Raw genomic sequence first — 17,408 nt, 5'->3', positions numbered from 1 at the left:
CAGCGTGAAGACAAGAAGAGGACGTCATCGTAAGAAGATGGGAGGCCCCGGACCGCCCCTGGGTGAGTATAATCTAACCTCTTTTTCTCATCTTTCAGGATACATTGGGGGCTTATCTACAGCATTCCAGAATGCTGTAGATAAGCCCGATGGCGGTGGGCTTAGCTCACCTTCCATTTTGGGGGTGACAGGTTCCCTTTAAGGAGTTAACAGCCCCTAACACACAGTACTGCTGGAAGGAAACCTGAGGCTGACCCCAATACGTGTGCCGTTACTGCGCGGACCCCATGCTCACACTCACCACATATATGATTAACAAATGTTTGTCACCTATGGTAATGATCACAATGACGTATATATATGTCCATAATACTTGTTATGTGTGTTGTCTAGAAGCCGCGTCCCTTGTACCGCATGTCACATTGCTCCCACCCCAAAAAGCTGTATATTTTCTAACTCCGCAATTGGCCTCGCATGGCCCTTCCTTCTCCCTCTGCACACATATGAGGCCGGGCTGCTGGGGCAGAAGTCAGGGACCTTCCCATGTGGTAACATGAGCGGTGTCAGCCCAAACCCGACCTCACAGCGGCGCTCGGTGAGCGGAGGGCGGAGATCTCGCGAGGGTTGGAGCTGAGGACGCGGAAGCGGCTGCGGGGGGAGGAGGGTGCAGGGTGCGCCCGGACAGAGCGGCCGCTCCGGGAATCCAGGGACACGGTGACCGGTGCATGGACCGAGAAGAGCGCGGCGCTGCGGTGTGGAGGAGGGTGAGTCACTTCACACGTGGGTTCCCGTATGTGGAGGATCTCGCCGCTCCTGTCGCGACTCCAGCCTCTATCGGGACAGCACTTTCTATGCAGCGTCCTGGGCTGAGGAGTGTGGGGATCTCCACTTACGGCACAGGCTGCACACGGTGCGGAGCTCATCTGTGCAGGTGGAAAAGCCGCATTGCTCGGAAAGCCGCCGCAGCAGCGCGCACAGGAAGCCGGTAATAAGGGGTCTGTCTGACCTCCACCCATCTGAAGAATGTGACGGTGCGGACCCCCGGGGCGGCTCCCTTCAAGTGGAACTAAACTTTTAATTAGTTTTTTGTTATATGTTGTAGTATTTGTTAAAGGGATTTTCCCAAAACTGCAAGTTATAGAAAGGGGATAAGTTATTTGATGGGGGTTCTCCCTGCAGCCTCTGGAGGGCGTTCTCCCTACAGCCTCTCCAGTCATTGTGGCGCCCCCGGAGCTGAGATCAGTCAGTGCTCACTGTAGTCGGACCCCCACTCTGTGTCTGACGTCCTTCTCTACAGCTTCTCCCTACAGCCTCTCCAGTCATTGTGGCGCCCCCGGAGCTGAGATCAGTCAGCACTCACTGTAGTCGGACCCCCGCTCTGTGTCTGACGTCCCTCTCTACAGCTTCTCCCTACAGCCTCTCCAGTCATTGGGGCGGCCCCCGGAGCTGTGATCAGTCAGCGCTCACTGTAGTCGGATCCCCGCTCTGACGTCCTGCTCTACAGCTTCTTCCTGCAGTGATTGGGGCGGCCCCCGGAGCTGAGATCAGTCAGCACTCACTGTAGTCGGACCCCCGCTGTGTCTGACGTCCCTCTCTACAGCTTCTCCCTACAGCCTCTCCAGTCATTGTGGCACCCCCGGAGCTGAGATCAGTCAGCACTCACTGTAGTCGGACCCCCGCTCTGTGTCTGACGTCCCTCTCTACAGCTTCTCCCTACAGCCTCTCCAGTCATTGGGGCGGCCCCCGGAGCTGTGATCAGTCAGCGCTCACTGTAGTCGGATCCCCGCTCTGACGTCCTGCTCTACAGCTTCTTCCTGCAGTGATTGAGGCGGCCCCCGGAGCTGAGATCAGTCAGTGCTCACTGTAGTCGGACCCCCGCTCTGTGTCTGACGTCCTGCCCTACAGCTTCTTCCTGCAGTGATTGGGGCGGCCCCCGGAGCTGAGATCAGTCAGCACTCACTGTAGTCGGACCCCCGCTGTGTCTGACGTCCCTCTCTACAGCTTCTCCCTACAGCCTCTCCAGTCATTGTGGCGCCCCCGGAGCTGAGATCAGTCAGCACTCACTGTAGTCGGACCCCCGCTGTGTCTGACGTCCCTCTCTACAGCTTCTCCCTACAGCCTCTCCAGTCATTGTGGCGCCCCCGGAGCTGAGATCAGTCAGCACTCACTGTAGTCGGACCCCCGCTGTGTCTGACGTCCCTCTCTACAGCTTCTCCCTACAGCCTCTCCAGTCATTGTGGCGCCCCCGGGGCTGTGATCAGTCAGTGCTCACTGTAGTCGGACCCCCGCTCTGTGTCTGACGTCCTGCCCTACAGCTTCTTCCTGCAGTGATTGAGGCGGCCCCCGGAGCTGAGATCAGTCAGCACTCACTGTAGTCGGACCCCCACTCTGTGTCTGACGTCCTTCTCTACAGCTTCTCCCTACAGCCTCTCCAGTCATTGTGGCACCCCCGGAGCTGAGATCAGTCAGCACTCACTGTAGTCGGACCCCCACTCTGTGTCTGACGTCCTTCTCTACAGCTTCTCCCTACAGCCTCTCCAGTCATTGTGGCACCCCCGGAGCTGAGATCAGTCAGCACTCACTGTAGTCGGACCCCCGCTCTGTGTCTGACGTCCCTCTCTACAGCTTCTCCCTACAGCCTCTCCAGTCATTGTGGCGCCCCCGGAGCTGAGATCAGTCAGCACTCACTGTAGTCGGACCCCCGCTGTGTCTGACGTCCCTCTCTACAGCTTCTCCCTACAGCCTCTCCAGTCATTGTGGCGCCCCCGGAGCTGAGATCAGTCAGCACTCACTGTAGTCGGACCCCCGCTGTGTCTGACGTCCCTCTCTACAGCTTCTCCCTACAGCCTCTCCAGTCATTGTGGCGCCCCCGGAGCTGAGATCAGTCAGCACTCACTGTAGTCGGACCCCCGCTGTGTCTGACGTCCCTCTCTACAGCTTCTCCCTACAGCCTCTCCAGTCATTGTGGCGCCCCCGGAGCTGAGATCAGTCAGCACTCACTGTAGTCGGACCCCCGCTGTGTCTGACGTCCCTCTCTACAGCTTCTCCCTACAGCCTCTCCAGTCATTGTGGCGCCCCCGGAGCTGAGATCAGTCAGCGCTCACTGTAGTCGGACCCCCGCTTTGTGTCTGACGTCCTGCTCTGTAGCTTCTTCCACTTAAGCATCCTCCCGTGTTTATAATCCAGTATTTCTCTGCAGATTACCACTATGACTGAAGGTAAATACCAGTTTTCTGCTGTTGGGTCGCTGTAAAAATTTGGCTCAAAAGATGAACACCTTGAAGGAAAGCATAATGGGACTTGTTGAAGATTCCTCAGTGGTGCAGCCTCAGGCTTTATGCTTCTAACACTACAGTTTTCCAGCGTTTTTTTATGGTGGCTTTTCCGTACATCTACAACATTTTTTTTTTTTTTTTTTTTTTGTAACATTTTTGAAGTAATGCAAAGAATCATGTAGTGAAACACTATAAGAAAGCATTACCATGGTATAGTGTGTGTTAAAAACAATGCCCCCCCCTTACCAAAACAAGGAAAACACTACACTTTTCAATAATGGCTGCCTTAAAGAAAACGATTAAAAATTCCAACATTGCACAAACTGCTGTGAGTCCTGTCTAATTTTACATGGCCATGAGTTTCTCCAGAAATTGCTCATATTCTCTGTGTATCCTTCTGTCACATGTGAGCAGTTTCTGCAGCAATCTCTGGAATGATCCGAGCACTTGTAGGGGTTGCAGCGAGGATGTGATTACAGATGCCTCCCCAAAGCCGTTAAAGGGAATGAGATCCGAACAGGCCACTGGTAACACATATTAGGAAAATAATCCAGAAATAGATCAAGATTTTAAAGAATTGTTTCACAGATATAAGGATCTGCCTATAGATTGCATTTGACCAATTCATCTGCTGCTTTTTTTTTTTTTTTTGTCATGTAATCTGAGAGCACCATAATGTAGGGACAGAGATCGCGATTCCAGTGATGTCACTTACTGGGCTTCTTGGTGTAGTTTTGATAAGGTTTATCAGCTGGAGATTATCATAGATGACTAATAACCTGCTGCCATGTTGTCATCTGTATTTATGAGCCCCCCCACTGATTATCATCTTTCTGCCTATGCACAGTGCATGCAGAAAACTTATAATCAGTGGTGTGGTTGGAGTTGGGGTATGTGCACACGTATTCTTGAGGTCTGCGGATTTTTCGGCAGCGGATTTGTGAAAACCACAGGTAAAAAGCACACATACAAAAGAGAAAAGGCATCAAGCTATGTAAAGAAGACCACCACTTAAATATAATAATATAAATTTTATTAAACAACTAGAAAAGCAGAAACACCACTCTATTAAAAACAATTAAAACCAAAACCAAAGTGAGCCGTGGGTTCCATATCCGGAACCTACCCCCCTGGATATGTGTGATGGGACAGAATAAGTACAAGGATAACCAAAAGTACAGTTGGTCTTATAATGATACACGTATTAATCACAATAATATGTTTGTCCTAGATAAACGAATCACTGATGCAGCTAGGAAAACACCACCGTAAAATATACAAAATTGGCATAAATTGCGATATGAGTGGCACAATAAGATGACAGTAATAAATATTTACAAATGGCAGTGGCACAATGAGATGACAATAATGAATATTTACAAATAACATATAGGCTACAGCTGCTAAAACATATGTAACATAATATATAGCAGAAGGATGTGTATAAATATATATGTATTGTGATGCTCACAAAAGGGAGAGAATGTCTTATGCTGCACGAATATAACAATGTACAGATATACCACCCAAAAAGGGGAAATAAATAGCCCTCCCGAGCTGTTGATGGATATGAGCAGCCCACTATACCATAATGTGGCCACACTGTATCTAGCTCCTGACGAAGCCACTTTGGTGGCGACACGCGTCGAGCTCCGTGCCCCCTGGATACTGTGGTGATGGGTATCTTGGTCATGTTCGTTCAGCAGGACTAATTTCTTGCAACTTGGTAGCCTTCATTACTAGGCTTTATCATCTCTGGGGCCTTCTTTCATAGGCACTTTAAGGCTTACTGAGTGTATGTATTTTACATTCTATCTAATTATGGTACTTATTTGTCTTAGGCGCACTTTTGTGTGCTAAGGGGCTAGATACAGTGTGGCCACATTATGGTATAGTGGGCTGCTCATATCCATCAACAGCTCGGGAGGGCTATTTATTTCCCCTTTTTGGGTGGTATATCTGTACATTGTTATATTCGTGCAGCATAAGACATTCTCTCCCTTTTGTGAGCATCACAATACATATATATTTATACACATCCTTCTGCTATATATTATGTTACATATGTTTTAGCAGCTGTAGCCTATATGTTATTTGTAAATATTCATTATTGTCATCTCATTGTGCCACTGCCATTTGTAAATATTTATTACTGTCATCTTATTGTGCCACTCATATCGCAATTTGTGCCAATTTTGTATATTTTACGGTGGTGTTTTCCTAGCTGCATCAGTGATTCGTTTATCTAGGACAAACATATTATTGTGATTAATACGTGTATCATTATAAGACCAACTGTACTTTTGGTTATCCTTGTACTTATTCTGTCCCATCACACATATCCAGGGGGGTAGGTTCCTGATATGGAACCCACGGCTCACTTTGGTTTTGGTTTTAATTGTTTTTAATAGAGTGGTGTTTCTGCTTTTCTAGTTGTTTAATAAAATTTATATTATTATATTTAAGTGGTGGTCCTCTTTACATAGCTTGATGCCTTTTCTCTTTTGTATGTGTGTACTACTTCAGGTCAAGCTTGGGTTGACCCCCTTGTTATAATTAGTCCAGTTATTGACATTGATGGTGCCCTCCATTTTTTCCTGTTTACCACAGGTAAAAAGCACTGCATTTTTACCTGCGGAATTACCGCGGATTTACCACGGTTTTTGTGCGGATTCCACTGCGGTTTTACACCTGCGGTTTTCTATTATGGAGCAGGTGTAAAACCGCTGCGGATTCCACACAAAGAATTGACATGCTGCGGAATGTAAACCACTGCGTTTCCGCGCGGTTTCTTCCGCAGCATGTGCACTGCGGATTGCGTTTCCCATAGGTTTACATTGTACTGTAAACGCATGGGAAACTGCTGTGGACCCGCAGCTGCAGAAACACTGCGGATCCGCAGCAAAATCCGCAGCATGTGAACATAGCCTTATACAGGGCTCAGCATTTGGAGAACTGCTAGATGTGCAGCATTTAAAGCAAGCAGCCCCAGTAAGTGATACATCGCTGGAATCAGGATCTCTGTCCTTACATTATGCTGTTCTCGGATGGGGTAGCAAAAACCTGCTGACAGATTTCCTTTAAGGGGAGATAAGTGGATAATAAAAGCGATTACGACAAATATCACCGTTGGGTAATTACAAGTGAGGTCACTGTTCTTTTTGTGATAAAACGATAACCAAAACAAATGTTACGATTGAATCGATCTCCCGTAAAGTAAAGCACTTACATGGAGGTCGGGACCTTGTGATCTGTTGTTAGTAGATTCTTCTATATAGGTAAACAGTACACCCCCTCTCTGCTCGTTTTCAGGCAGGATAGCCATTTGGTAATAACAGGAAAGGGCTATGTGAGATTAAGTATGGGTGAGAATATCACAACGCAGATTCTCCTGTCATTACTTTGCCGGCTTACAGCGGATCTCGGTGCCAAAGCGATGACACAGACATGAAAGTCTATTAAGATGAGAGGCAAACTGGATGAGTGAAACAAATGCCTCATATAAACACATTATACATATAACTTTCCACCATAAAGCGCAGACAGCTTCTAAACAGAAGCCCCCGAGGAGTGATCATGTCACTTCTGTACGGCGTCCAGCCCTGAAGCAGTTAGAAGAAGGAACAGCAGACTGGACTTGTGCACAGCAATGCCGCCTTTACATTGCCGTTCATTATGTTCGTATTTACGACGGGCTAATTTGCCTTAAAAAGAGTCAGTGTGCACATACCCTTAGCCAGTGGCCACTGCTATTCTAATTGAAGCTGGCGTGGTCCTGGAGCGAGTGCCGACTGTACTGAATCTTCTATGGGGCATTCGGGTGCATGTCTCCGAAATGATGCCGGCTCCACTTAGAAGGGACGTGGCTCCTTGCATCATCAGTCATCCCAAGGTGACGTAAGGAACAAATTTGGCAAACTACATACATGGCACAAAGGAATCCAGCTAATAGTCGATGTTACCTGAGACTACACAGCCAAAAAGGAAATCTGTCACTAGGTGTGTGCCACCGAATAATGTAGGGATAGAGACCATGATTCCACAGATTATCACTAGAGGACTAGTAAGCTTGCTGCTGTGTAGTCCTCCATATTCATGAGCTCTGTATAACCCTGCCCCCACAACGAATTGGCGGCTTTCTGCCTATGCACAGTGTAAACAGGAAGCTGTCGATCTGTATGGAGGGGGGTGGTTATATAGAGCTCAGCATTGAGAGCACTGCTACATCTGCAGCAGATAAAACTGAGTTGATGAAAACTACTGCATGTAGCCCAGTAAGTGACACATTGCTGGCATTGGGGTCTCCGCCCCTACATCGGGCTGCTCTTGGGATGGGGAAAAAACGTGACAGATTCACTTTAAATTACGCCAAGTGCACTGTAAGCCTGTATAGTCTAACTCTGCTTTGTGTAAGTGCAGCAACCATATCTGCTTTCCAGGACCGGGATAAAATAGGTTTTCATTTTTTTTCATTTCCAGAAACGTCCCCACTCTTCCCTATCGGCTTTCTGGTACTGTAGTGCAGTCCCCTGATGCCACCGTGCAGTATTACCATACACCGCCTACAGACAGATATGGGGGCGATGCCACCGTGCAGTATTACCATACACCGCCTACAGACAGATATGGGGGCACGGTTTGTTTTGGGGGGAAATGGGCAGATCTTTTTTTTTTCTCCTTTTTTTTCTCCTACTCCTGGACAACTTTAAGGCTATGTCCACACATTGCGGATTTACTGCGGATTCGCAGCGTTTTTTTCCGTGCAGAACCGCATTTGATTTACAGTACAATGTAAATCAATGGCAAAAAAAAGTTGCTGTGCTAATGGTGTGAAAAATTCCACATGGAATCCGCAGCAGATTAAAAAAAGGACCATGTCAATTTTGTGCCTTTCTGCAGCGTTTCTGCACCTATTCCATTATACACAGGGGTAAAAACACATGAAATCCGCACAAAATCCACAGGAAAAATGCGCAGATTTTGACCTGCATTTTCTGCCAAGAGATGCAGAATCCGCACGGAAAATTCCACAGGCAAATCCGCAACGTGTGCACATAGCCTACTATAGTCGTCTTTGGTGGCAGATTAATCGCACTGTTCTCTGTGGAACCAGCCTCTTATCCACCCGTGTCACGTGCAGCTTTGTGTTGTGGTTAGGGTAAATATGCCATATAACTACTGATGACCCCTGTACGCAGACCTGCTTGGTGTATTGGTATCGGAGACAGTTATGGTAAAGTTGTGTCCAAAAGTGGAAATCCTTCTCTACCTGATGGTATTGGTTCAGTTACTGTGCACACATTGTGAATGAGCGGCTTCGCTTCCTGACCCTTGCTGTTGGAGTCACATTTGGGATGTTTTGTGAATGGTAGGAAGTGTTGGGGTGTGCCTCCCCGCTGTGACCTCTGTGCAACAGTGATGGCTAGAGCCACTATATGTGCAGCTGTGAGATTGTGTGATGTGGTCATCGTGCACAGAACTGAGCATAACATTTTAAAGGGAACTTGTCACCAGGTCTTTCCAATATGAGGGAAGGCCAGTACCTGTAAGCCCTCATATACAGCATTCTAATATGCAGTGTATATGCCCCCAATCCAGCCTGCAAGACAAGAAAAAGATAATTTATTATACTATGCCCGATGGTTCTTCTCCTCTGTGTGGATGACACGTCCTACATCATCCATAGTGTCCAGCATGGCGGTCCGGCGCAGCGTGCTTCTCTGTAAAGCACTGCAGTGCGCATGTGCCGACACACTGCCGTACTTTGCTTTGCCCTGCAGGGTAGAGAGAAGTGCTCTGCGTAGGATGCGTCATCCACATGAAACGGAGGAGGACCAAGACAGCGACGGCCATCGAACCGGACCACCCTGTAGATAAGTATAATAAAAGGGCTTTTTCTTATCTTGCAGACTGGAGTCTGGGGCATGTAGTCTGCATATTCAAGTATTGTATATGAGGGCTTACAGGTACTTGCCTTACCTCATGGGACAAATTTGGTGACAGGTTCCCTTTAAAGGGAACCTGTCACCAGGTTTGACAGATATAAGATACGGCCACCGCCTTTCAGGGCTTATCTAAAGCATTCTATCATGCTGTAGATAAGCCCCTGGTCCAACCTGAAAAATAAATTTTATTATACTCACCTGTGGGGCGGTCCAGTCTGATGGGTGTCGCAGGTCTGGGTCCGGTGCCTTCCATCTTATGATGGCTGCCCTCCTGCTTTTTCACCTCTCCCCGGCATCGGCGCTCCTGCGCAGGCATACTTATTACCTTGTTGAGGGCAGGGAAAAGTACTGCAGTGCTCAGGTGCTGGGCCTCTCTGACCTTTCCCAGCTCCTGAGCACTGCAGTTCTTTTCTCTGCCCTCAACAGGGTAATAAGTATGCCTGCGCCGAGAGCGATGCCGGGGAGCCATGAAGCAAGCAGGAAGTCGGCGATCATAAGAAGGTGGGAGGCACCGGACCTGCGACACCCATTAGACCGGACCCCCCCCCCAGGTGAGTATAATAAAACTTATTTTTCAGGTCGGACCAGAGGCTTATCCACAGCATGATAGAATGCTGTAGATATGCCCTGAAAGGCAGTGGTCATATCTTATATCAGCCAAAACTGCTCACAGGTTCCCTTTAAGTAGGTGTGGGAAAAGATGCTGCACAGTCAGAATGCTTGAAAACATAGAAGTGTTAATAATTTCTCTATCAATATTATAATATAATAACTTGCAAATGAGTGAACAAAAGCGAAATCTACATCACATCAATATACACTGCTCAAAAAAATAAAGGGAACACCTAAACAATAGAATATAACTCCAAGTAAATCAAACTTCTGTGAATTCAAACTGTCCACTTAGGAAGCAACACTGTTTGACAATCAATTACACATGCTGATGTGCAAATGGAATAGACAACAGATGGAAATTATTGGCAATTATCAAGACACACTCAATAAAGGAGTGGTTCTGCAGGTGGGGACCACAGACCACATCTCAGTACCAATGTTTTCTGGCTGATGTTTTGGTCACTTTTGAATGTTGGTTGTGCTTTCACACTCGTGGTAGCATGAGACGGACTCTACAACCCACACAAGTGGCTCAGGTAGTGCAGCTCATCCAGGATGGCACATCAATGCGAGCTGTGGCAAGGTTTGCTGTGTCTGTCAGCGTCGTGTCCAGAGGCTCGAGGTGCTACCAGGAGACAGGCCATATACCAGGAGATGTGGAGGGGGCTGTAGGGGGGCTACAACCCAGCAGCAGGACCGCTACCTCAGCCTTTGTGCAAGGAGGAACAGGAGGAGCACTTCCAGAGCCCTGCAAAATGACCTCCAGCAGGCCACAAATGTGCATGTGTCTGCACAAACGGTTAGAAACCGACTCCAGGAGGATGGTCTGAGGCCCGATGTCCACAGATGGGGGTTGTGCTCACAGCCCAACACCGTGCAGGACGCTTGACATTTGCCACAGTACACAAAGATTGGCAAATTTGCCACTGGTGCCCTGTGCTCTTTACAGATGAAAGCAGGTTCACACTGAGCACATGTGACAGAGTCTGGAGGTGCCATTGAGAGCGATCTGCTGCCTGCAACATCCTTAAGCATGACTGGTTTGGCTCAGCCTTCCATGTTCTTGCCAGAGGTAGCCTGACTGCCATTAGGTACCAAGATGAGATCCTCAGACCCCTTGTGAGACCATATGCTGGTGCGGTTGGCCCTGGGTTCCTCCTAATGCAGGACAGTGCCAGACCTCATGTGGCTGGAGTGTATCAGCAGTTCCTGCAAGATGAAGGCATTGAAGCTATGGACTGGCCCGCCCATTCCCCAGGCCTGAATCCGATTGAACACATCTGGGACATCATGTCTCGCACCATCCACCAAGGTCACGTTGCACCACAGACTGTCCAGGAGTTGGCGGATGCTTTAGTCCAGGTCTGGGAGGAGATCCCTCAGGAGACCATCCGCCGCCTCATCAGGAGCATGCCCAGGCGTTGTAGGGACGTCATACAGGCACGTGGAGGCCACACACACTACTGATCATCACTTCCTTGTCTTGAGGTATTTCCGCTGAAGTTGGATCAGCCTGTAACTTCATTTTCCACTTTGATTTTGAGCATCATTCCAACTCCAGACCTCCATGAGATATTAGTTGTGATTTACGATGATCATTTTTAGGTTTTATGATTCTCAACACATTCCACTATTTAATGAATAAAGATTTACAACTGGAATATTTCATTAAGTGATATCTAGGATGTGGGATTTTAGTGTTCCCTTCATTTTTTTGAGCAGTGTATTTAGTGTGACTAGCGTTTAAAAAAATAAATAAATAAATAATAAAGAGAACCCTTCAGCAGGATTGTTCTCAGTAACCTACAGCAAGTGTCTGTTTGGCGCGATTAAAATGATACCTTGTTTGGTGAAATCTGTCTTGTGGTTGTTTATTCTTTATTTTCAGGTGTGAGTTAATGATATGCTCGCGCTTTGGGACGGCCTGTGGGGGTCTTCATGTGGTGCTCTGATTAGGTATTCTTCAGTATGGCTTCTGACAGGTCACTGATCCCTCACTGATCTACCCCCTATTATATATACTGCATATCATAGTGTGGGGTTAAGAAAATAAAAATAAAAAAATGACATCCAGAAGAATGGCGCCAGCGCACGCATAGTAACATCTACCCCTTAAATGTCCATAGTTTTGGCTGCATTTCACTTACTTTGGCTGTCATCCTTAAATGTCCAGTGCCTGCTCCCCAAAGATGGGCAATAGAAGAGCACTGAGGTTAAACCCTCCATCCTTATTAATATTCTTGTAAAGTGGACCAGACAGACAGACAGACATCCATTTAATGTGTATAGAGGCCACCATTTCTCTCATGACAGTTGATGTTGGGGAGAGAAGGATTAAAGGGGTATTTCCATCTCCAAGATCCTATCCCATTAGGTAGTAGGTGTAATAATAATATTAGCAAATACCTCCTGTTGCAGTAGCTTAGATATCCATGGTTACAATCACTAACAACTCACTATGAGTGGATGTAACCGGATATCTCAGCTGCCGCAATGCCCTGTACATGAGGTAAGCGACATAGCTTATCAGAAGAACTATACTACATTTCTATGTCGCTTACCTCATGTACAGGGCATTGCGGCAGCTTAGGTATCCGGTTACATCCATTCATAGTGAGTTGTTAGTGATTGTAACCATGGATATCTAAGCTACTGCAATGCCTTGCACCTGGTCTAAGCAACATAGCTAATCAGAAGAACTATAGTACATTTCTAATTGGAGGTATTTGCTAATATTATTGTTAATACACTTACTACATACTGGGATGGGATCTTGGAGTTTGGAATACTCCTTTTAAGCACTTGAAATTTGAACAAAGGACCCTTTTGTCCTCCCTGTTGATAAACCCGCCACAAAGGAGGGGCCTGGCAGCATTTGAATTGAACACGTGGGGCCTGGGGGAGGTAGCTGTCGACTGTTCGAGCCTTTCACTGACCGCTATCTGTGGTGTAGCCAGCTTTTAGAGGGTATTGCTCTATAAATTGTATATTGTATCATATAATGTAAATGAAGGTTGTATGGAATCTTTCATTTTTGTTTCATTTTCTTAATTTGTATTTCATTCCTGTTAGTCCATGAGCCGGGCCAGATATCGGTACCACCCGGAGTGACTAATTTTCTTTGGTATTTTTAGGTAGATGCATGTCTGTAGTTTATTTTTTGATATGATAGCCCTTACATATACGTAGCTTATTAACCCCTTCAGCCCTAGGCCTATTTGTACCCAAGTGCCTAAGCCAATCTGACCTGTGCCACTTCATGGGCTAATAACTTTGGAACGCTTTCACCTATCCAAGCCATTCTGAGATTGTTTTCTCGTGACATATTGTACTTCACGTCAGTGCTAAATGGGAGTCAATATATTTTACCTTTCTATATAAAAAAATGCTAAATATTCGGAAATTTTGGAAAAATCGGCAATTTTTTAACTTTGAAATTCTCTGCTTTTTACAAAAATACTGATACCCCCCATAATAGTTATTAATTTACACTCCCCACATGTTTACTTCATATTGGCATCATTTTGAAAATGAAACCTTATTGTTTTACGACGTAATAGGGCTTATAGTTTTATGCGCAATTTTTCACATTTACAGCAAAACCCACTTTTCAAAGGACCAAGTCACTTCTGAAGTCACTTTAAGGGGCTTACATAACAGAAACCACCCATAAATTACCCCATTTTGCAAACTACACCCCTCAAGCTGTTCAAAACTCATTTTTAAAAACTGTTAACCCTTTAGGTGTTCCACAGGAATTTTAGCAGAATGAAGGCGAAATTTCAAAATTTCATTTTTTTTCCAGATATTACATTGTAATCCAATTTTACCTGCAACCTAGCAAGGGTTAACGGCAAACCCAAACTTGGTTACCCTAATTCTGCAGTTTATAGAAACACCCCACATGTACTCGTAAACTAAAGTATGGGCACACAGCACAGCTCAACACGGAAGGAGCGCTATGTGGTTTTTGGGTGGCGGATTCACTGGAAGAAATCTAGGGGGCCATGTCACATTTGAAGGCTGCCTGAGGTACCCCCACAGTGGAAACCCCAAAAAGTGACCCTATTTTGGAAACTACACCCCCAAGGAATCTTTTAGGGGGTATAGTGACCACTTTGACCCAACCAGTGTTTCACAGTAGTTGGAAACACTTGGTTGAGAAAATGGAAAAAGTGCATTTTTTACATGAAGGTGTCATTTTAGGCTCATTTTTTTATTTTTAAGAGGTGTACCAGCAAAAAATGCACCCCACTATTTGTTCACCAATCTCTCCCGAACACAACAACACCCGATATGTTGTCGTACACTGCAGTATTGGGGAACGGCAGGCCTCGGAAGGGAAGGAGCGCCAAATGACTTTTGGAGTGCAAATTTTACTGGAAGAAATCTAGGGGGCTATGTCACATTTGAAGACACCCTGAGGTGCCCCAACACACGCACACACACTGACACATACACGTTCTGTGCTGAACAGGACTCTCCGGTCTTCTCTGCAGAGCTCCTATCTCCCTCTGTAGAGGCTGACACCTCCCAGGCTTGTGACTGATCACATGGCCGTGACATCACCACAGGTCCTGTAGTCCTGTACTGTGTGCTGCTGCTGGTAAGGAACTTGTGGAGAGAGGGGGAACAGTCACCTAGCACCAGCGCTCCCAGCTCTAAGAACGAGCGCCTCATGAAGGTGGGCCCCTGCCTCCTCCTTCCCTGCGCGGCGGCCTTTCCCCCCGGCGGCTGTATTCGGCGTATAAGACAACCGCCCTCTTGGAGCCATGTTTTTCATGGCTAAAAAGTCGTCTTATACGCCAGGAAATACGGTAAATAAAATTTTAATGTTTTTCTTTGTGTTTGCAGGTGTTTACTGACTATCTAACGGCATGATGGAAGTACCAGCAAGGAAGAAATCACGGATCGACTGTATCATACACTGCTCTAATGATGACAGCGATGATCTGGCGTCCCTTAAGGATTTGGACTCCTGGAAAACATTGCTTAGGGCTGCAGAGATCAGGCAGCATGAATCAGTCCTGGTAGCAGCTAAGGGCCTTGAAGAAGGAGAAATACCACACATACAATATCACCGTAAATGTCGTAGTATCTTTACAATGAAGAAGTCACTGGATTCTATCCTTGGCAAGGGTGTCAATGTCGAAACAGCAAGCAAAATCTCCATGAGGAAGCTACCGAGGGGTGCCCCCAGTGATAGCAGGGTGTATGCCAAAGTATGTATCTTCTGTGAGAAGTCAAGCAAGTACCTAAAAGGAAAACAAACAAGGGAGCCAATTGTCCAGTGTGTTGAGCTACGAGCAGATGAGACGATCCGCAGAGCAGCGATAAGGAAAGGCACACAGAGAATACTTGGTTTACTTAGCAGAGACCTTGTTGCTGCAGAGGGGCACTACCACAAGTCGTGCTACAAACTATTCACAAAAGATGATTCCCAAGTGGCCTGTAGGTCTAGTGCAGCTGAAAATCAGGTCGAAAGCGAGGAAGTACGCTACGAAGAGGCAGAGAAAGAGGCCCTTGAAGAACTCTTCTTGTATATAAGGACTAAATTGTTCCCAAACCCAGAAGTACTGCCTATGATAAACCTCACATCTAGGCTTGAGAGATTAATGATATCCCGTGGTATCATCCAACTGAAACCATCGACAAAGAAACATGTTCGACGAAAACTTGAAACAGAGATTGGGGAATCACTCCGCTTTCTCTCAGATGAGAAAGGTAAGCTTCTAGTCTATCCATGTAGCCTATCAATGGACGACCTTGTCCGGCAAGTACACAGCATGACAAAAGATCTGCAAGAAGCAAGAGCTGCTAACTCTGGAGATATCGTAACCAAAGCAGCAATGCAGCTAAGGAATGAGATCAAGAAGCAAGATGTGAGTCAGCCATGGCCTCCCAATACAGATCAGAATGTCGTTCCTGCATTAGTCACTCAATTCCTGCAAACCCTGCTTACAGGAGATTGTGAGTGCCAAACTACCTGTGAAAGAGCTCAACGTCTTGCCACATCCTTCGGCAGTGACTTGGTTTTTGCTGTTACCAATGGAAAGACAAAGCCACCAAAGCACGTACTGCTATCCTTTGCAGTTAAGTCTTTGACCGGCAATACAGAACTGATTCGAACTCTGAATCGTCTTGGCCACTGTGTGTCATATTCAATGGCTGAGGAGATCGATACAGCCCTTTGTATCCAGAAGTTGGAATGTTCAAAGGATGACATCCCAATGCCAGCAAGTATCTACCCAGGTGTGTTCACAACCCTGGCCTGGGATAACATTGACAGACTTGAGGAGACACTAAGTGGAGCAGGTACATCTCATAGAGTCAATGGCATTGCTGTTCAGTCCAATGTTGCATGCTCTGTGACAAAGAAAGTCCTGCCAGATGTAACCAAGTCGAAGAAAAGAAGCATAACTCTGACAGAATTAATGCTACCGATATACAATGTTGGGCAGCGGGGAGAGCCACCCAGGATTGAGACTTCGAATGTTAACACTACCAAGGAGGTCCAGGATTCAAAAACCAAAAACCATATCTGGCTTCTGGCTAGAATGTCAGACCATGAGGATCAGACCACCAGCAGTTGGACTGGGTTCAACATAAAAATCCGCAGCGACATTGTAGTGGCCCAGGACACTGTAAGCTACCTGCCCACTATCAATGCTCCTGCAACAGCCATGTCCACTGTGAATGAAGTCTTGGAGCAAACACATGCCATCATGCAGACCCTGAAGCTTAACAGAATTGTGTGTGTGTTTGATCAAGCACTCTATGCCAAAGCTGCCGAGGTTATCTGGAAACAGGAGAAGTTCAAGAACATTATAATTAGAATGGGTGTCTTCCACACAATCTGTAATCTCCTCTCTATCATAGGGAACAGATTTCAGGATGCAGGCCTTAGAGATCTGTGTGTTGAATCCGGTGTAATCGCTGAAGGATCAGTGTCTGGAGTGATGGACGGCCGGAGGTACAACAGAGCAGTGAGACTACACAAGCTGGTCTATGAAGCACTTATGAGGCTTGCATGGAAAAACTTCCTTCCATGGCTAGAAGAAAACCATGCAAGGGACCTTCACCATCTGGATGAAACACTGAAGAACATCACAAACTTTCGCATCAGTGTGTCGCAGGGATCCTTCGAAAAGCTCTTGGATAATGAATCTTGCACACTTACCCTGAAGCTCTTTCAAGTTTATCTTGAGACCCTCAGAAATGAACAACTCTCAGCATTCTGGATGTCATACTTGGACATGGTCGAGACCATGCTGGCCCTGGTTCGAGCTTCAAGAGAAGGCAACTGGATGCTTCACCTAGGAGCAATCCGACAGATGATACCATGGTGTTTTGCCTATGACAAGGTCAACTATGCCCGATACCTAACCTATTACTATGCCACAATGTCTCGGCTGCCCATAGAACACCCAGAGGTCCATGAATACTTCATGCAAGGTGGCTTTTCGGTCCAGATCGGTAGCAAGAATCCTTTTGGACGAATTCCTGTGGACCAGACCATTGAAGAGACAATCAACAAAGACACCCAGACACCAGGGGGCACAAAAGGCTTCAG

General features: G+C 46.6%; 1 protein-coding gene across 2 annotated transcripts in view; it reads left to right on the top strand.

The window, feature by feature from the left end:
* The first annotated feature begins 531 nt into the window (after positions 1–531).
* The window catches only part of NRAS (NRAS proto-oncogene, GTPase), a 30,583-nt gene continuing 13,706 nt past the window's right edge, over positions 532–17,408 (top strand). Inside the window, exon 1 of one of the 2 annotated variants that reach the window (XM_077294973.1) lies at positions 532–764. The gene's annotated coding sequence lies outside the window, so the exon portion shown is untranslated. The remainder of the gene's footprint in view (positions 765–17,408) is intronic. The other variant, XM_077294974.1, reaches the window with a different exon arrangement.

The sequence above is a fragment of the Ranitomeya variabilis genome, chromosome 3 (assembly GCF_051348905.1).
Source record: "Ranitomeya variabilis isolate aRanVar5 chromosome 3, aRanVar5.hap1, whole genome shotgun sequence".
Classification (NCBI taxonomy): Eukaryota; Metazoa; Chordata; class Amphibia; order Anura; family Dendrobatidae; genus Ranitomeya; species Ranitomeya variabilis.
This window is presented reverse-complemented; position numbering and strand designations above follow the sequence as displayed.